This window comes from Neovison vison, chromosome 14, assembly GCF_020171115.1.
Source record: "Neovison vison isolate M4711 chromosome 14, ASM_NN_V1, whole genome shotgun sequence".
In the NCBI taxonomy this organism is placed as follows: Eukaryota; Metazoa; Chordata; class Mammalia; order Carnivora; family Mustelidae; genus Neogale; species Neogale vison.
In genome coordinates this window covers 40,620,914-40,626,160 of record NC_058104.1, presented here as the reverse complement: position 1 = coordinate 40,626,160, position 5,247 = coordinate 40,620,914, and positions in this window count along the sequence as shown.

The window sequence follows — 5,247 nt, the reverse complement described above, 5'->3', positions numbered from 1 at the left end:
ATCTAGGATGGCCAATGCTGGGGCACTCGTTAAGGCTTTTGCCAGTTCGTAGAGAGGTCAGGCAAGCTCTTCAAACCACGGAATTCACAGCTTACAGCAGTACACTGTCCCAAGAAACACCCTCACTTTTCAGGATATGGTGGGGTGGGTGTATCGCTAAACCTAACCTTAACACTAACCCTAAAGCTAACCCTGGCCAGCACGTGGGCACAGAAGAGGCACATTGACCTCATCCTAATGGTAGCCCTAGGAAGTCTGTGTCACCAGGTCAGAAGCCATGCATTTCACCTTGCCATGGGGGATGGGACACAGGCAGGAGGAGGGTGGCTTTGCCTCGATCCCAGAACAGATCCAGGCCTCTTTGGGCTGTGTTACATTCCCCTGCCCAGCCCTAGGCACACCCGTGTCTTGCCAGGTGTGTGCACCAGCCTCCTGGGAGAGCGGGGATGGAACGCATGGAGAGGGCCTACCCCTGATGGCATACGTAGAATTGGAAGCCAGAACACCCCCAATGTGCAGATGGGGAGACTCGGGAGGCCCTGAGAGCCACAGGGTGTGTGCGGGCTCACAGTCCTGGGTAGGAGCAGGAGCCCAGTCTGAACCCAGGTCTGTGCCCTCCCAGCGGGGACAACAGCTGCACCCAGGCCTCCCAGGGGCTGGGGGGAGGCTGTGCAGGGGTCACTGAATCGACAGGGCATGGGGTGGAGGGTGAGTCTTGAGCAGCTGGGGGAGGGGCGCACTCAGGGTGCCCTGGTGGGAGCAGGAAGTACGGTAAGGAGCCCCCAGGCAGTGGTGACCTCACTTCCCGGAAGACAGAGCCCAACGGAATTGGAACCCACAATCCAGGCACCCACATTCCAGACAAAACCACCCTGCCCAGCTCATTTCTGGGCACATCCTGAAGGAAGCGACATGACCTTGTGCTGTCTACCAAAGCCCAGAGGATGCAGGCAGAGGAGAGCTCGCCCGCCAGACACGACCCTCACTGGGCACGTCATGTCAGACTTCCCCGATGCCTCTGGCCCTTTTGGCAAAAAGAATCAAAAGGTGACACCGGGGGCTCAGAGTCAGAGAGTACCACACCTTCTGATCGACACATGTATCCCTAGGTCTCCTCCCCGTGTGTGGTGTGTGTGTGTGTGTGTGTGTGTGTGTGTATGTGAGAGTGTGTTTGTAAAGAGAGCTCATTGGGGGTGGAGACGCCCCAAGCAGGAGCAGGTTGATGAGGGGTCAGATGCCTGGTGGGCAGGTCATGTTCACGCCACAGGTTAAGGCTGGATAGGTGGGGGGCTACACCCTTCTGTCCAGGGCTTATCCTGAGACTCAGCAGGGACGGATCAATGACCCAGGTGGGAGGCTAATCCTAACACTAACCCCTAACACTGACACTGACCCTGACTGTGAGCCTGACCAAAATGCTAATCGCAGCCTTGACTCTGACCCTGACCCAGACCGTGATCATGACCCAAACACTAACCCTAAAACTAAGCCTGACGCTGAACTTAATCCAGACCCTGAACCTAAACCTAACCCTGACATTACCTTAAAACTGACTCATCCCTAACTGTGACCCTAACCCTGACACTAATCCTAACCCTGATCCTGACCTAACCCTGACGCTAACCCTAAACCTGACCCCTACCTCAACCCTAATGCTAACCCTGACCCTAACGAAGTCTAACCCTAAACCTGACCCTAAACCTAACTCTAAACTTAACCCTAACCCTAACACTAACTCCTAACCCTGACCAGGACCCTGACTGTGAGCCTGACCTTAACCCTAATCCTAGCGCTGACCCAGACCGTGAGCCTGAACAGAACCCAAACCCTAACCCTGATGCTTACCCTGATCTGGACCCTGAACCTAACCCTAATGCTGGCCTTACCCTAACCTTGACCCAGACACTAACCCAGACCCTGACCCTGACCCTGACCCTGACCCTGACCTAATCCTGACCCTAACCCTAACCCTGAATGTGATAGTGAGCCTGACCCTAACCCTATCCCTAATGGTAACCCTAACCCTGACCCTAATACGGAACCACAACCTAAACCTAACGCTGAACCTAACCGTAACACTAACCCCTACCCTACCCAAACCCTAACCCTGACCCTAACGCTGTCTAACCATAACACTAAACATAACCCTACTTCTAACCCTAACACTAACGCCAAACCCAAACCTTTCCCCTGAACCTATCCCTGACCCTAACCCTAACCCCAACCCTAACCCTGAACGAAACCTGACCCTGACACAAACCTTGCCCCTAAACCAAAACCTGACTCTGACCCTAAATCTGAAACTGGACCTGACCTTCTCCCTGACCCTGACCCTGAACAAGACCCTAAACCTAACCCTCACCCTAACACTGACCATGACCAAAACACTAACCCTGACTCTGACTGTGAGCCTGACCCTAAACATAACCCTAAACGTAAACCTGACCCTGACCCTAACACGAGACATGACCCGAAAACTAATACTGACACTAACCCCAACACTAACCCCTAACCTTAACCCTGACACTGACCCAAACTCTGTCTAATGCTAACCCTCAACCTAACTCTAACCCTAACCCTAAACCCTAACTTTAACCCTATCCTTGACACTATCCCTCACCCTGACCCTATCCCAACCCTGAACTTTGCCTAACCCTGACCCGGACCCTAACCTTGAAACTAAACCGAACACTGGTCCTGACCTTAAACCTGATCGTGGCCCTGACCCTAAACCTAAACCTGACCCTATCTCTAACTCTAACCCAAAACCTGACACTGACCCTGACCTGAACCCTATCTGTAACCCTCACCCTAACCCAAACCCCTAAACAAAACCCTAACCTTCCTTGTCCTTCTTCCCACCAAATGACTTAAGCCAGGGCTAAATCCAAGGACAGGCTGGACCTCTGTCACGGGGAACAACCAGGAAGACCAAGCAGAGAGAGAGAGAAGTGGAAGGGGCCCACTGATTTCGTGCCCCGACTTGGCCTCCACTGATGTCTCCAAGTCCTCGGGCTCAACCCCACCTTGAGCAGGACCCTGGGAGGGATTCTGAATTCCAGGCCAGCTGGGTGGGGAGTACTCGATGACCTTTGCATCCCCAGATGTCCAACCCGCCTGGCCATGTACCCTGAGCCTTGTTTCCCAGGATAGGCACGGTTCCGGTGCTCAGCAGACTTTGGGGACACAGAGCAACTGGCAGTGACGAGGGAACATAGGGGACCATTCGGGGACAGGGCCATGGTCCTGTACACATCCACCACAAGGCTGGGTCATGGTACAGGTGCTGTGTGCAGGTCTCCAGTGCACACCATGCCCTCTCAGAATGGAGGTCTTTGTGCCTGGTGCACCTTTCCTCCGCCTCCACCTAAACCTGGAGGAACAGCCAGGTTCAAGCATTTCCATGTCCTTCCCTCAGGGACAGTTGTTAATCGGCAGTCAAGAGAGGCAGGGACTGGCCCAGGACAAAAGAAGGGAACAGAGTCCAAGGAGCAGAGCTTCCCTCCAGTCCTAGGCAAGCCCGGACCCTCCCATGAGGTTGGCTAGGAGGGTGAGAGCTCCTCAGATCCTTGGGGAGAGCTACCCACCCCATCCCATGTGGGGACATGACCTCGGACATCCCCAGACAGCTAGAGGCATATGTGTTTGAGCACTCACATGCACAGACACACACATATACACACATACACACACACACACACACACACACACACACACACACCACTCTGCCCAGCTAGGGGTCAGAGGTGGACACCAAGGGAAAATGGTGGGTAAAAAGGGTGAAAGAAGAAAGAGGTTGGAGACAGCTCGGCCATGGGGTCTGGGCATCAGGACTCCTGGCCAGGACCGAGATCCAAAGCATGGGGAGTGGAGACAGGACGGGCTGATGGTCAAAGGGTCCCCAAGGGGCCCAGGGGCTTTGCAAGGGCACTGGGTGGGAACAGTGTCTGGGGCCTGGTGTGCATCGTCACCCTGGACTACTGGAAGTAGGAAGAGGTAACCACCCTGTGTGGACAGAGCTACAACACCGAAGGCCTCCCCTTACTCTTCTATCAATGGGGCCATAGAGACAGGGTGTCCCTAGACTCTCACAGGCTTGTAGAAGAGCCTGTTGGCCTTGAATCTCTATCCTAGACCCACTGTGCTCCGTCTTGGGTACATGCTTTCTACTCCCTCGAGGTCCTTCTGAGCAGAAGACAGCCTGGAGGCTCGGGGGACTGACAATGTGAGCTTGCAGAATGTGGCAGAGCACTAGGCCCCTGGCCTGGGGACCAAGGTCAGGACCCTCCTTGTTGCAGCCTCAGGGTCCCCATTGGGAAGAGGTTCCAGAGTCAGTGCTCTGCTCAGGGTGAGAAGGCTTTACATAGCAAGGAACCAAGCACCAGCACAGGAGACAAGGGAGACACCGGAGGTTTCGCCCTTCAGCCCTGGAGCCCACAGACCCTGCTCCTGTGAAACACACAAAAACAGAGACGGACGCAGATGCAGACACAGAGACAAAGACAGAGACAGAGACAGACACTGAACACAGGAGAGAGTGAACCAGCAGAAGCGCCAGGCATTCCTTCATCAGCTTGGAAGTGACAGCCAAATATTTTGTCCCCTTCTCAGGCCCACGGGCCATTCAACCTGAGAGGACGGATTCGGGAATGACCGGGGACCTCTGTGGGGCCTGGCCAGCACATGGGCGAAGACGAGGCCCTTGGACCTCAACCTAACGGAAGCCCCAGGAAGTCTGTGTCACCAAGGTCAGAAGCCATGCACTGCAACCTTGCCACGGGGGATGGGACACAGGCAGGAGGAGGGTGGCTTTGCCTGGATCCCAGAGCAGATCCAGGCCTCTCTGGGCTGTGTTCCATTCCCCAGCCCAGCCCCAGGCACACCCGTGCCTTGCCAAGTGTATGCACCAGCCTCCTGGGAGAGCGGGATGGAACGCATGGAGAGTGCCTACCCCAGATGGCATCCCTAGAAGTAGAAGTCAGAACACACCCAATGTGCAGACGGGGAGACTGGGGAAGTCCTGAGAACCACAGGGTGTGTGCGGGCTCACAGTCCTGGGCAGGAGCAGGAGCCCAGTCTGAACCCAGATCTGTGCCCTCCCTTCAGGGAAAACAGCTGCACCCAGGCCTCCCAGGGGCTGGGGGGAGGCTGTGTGGGTGTCACTGGATGGACAGAGCATGGGGTGGAGGGTGAGACTTGAGCAGCTGGAGGAAGGGCGCCCTCAGGGAGCTCTGGATGAGCAGGAAG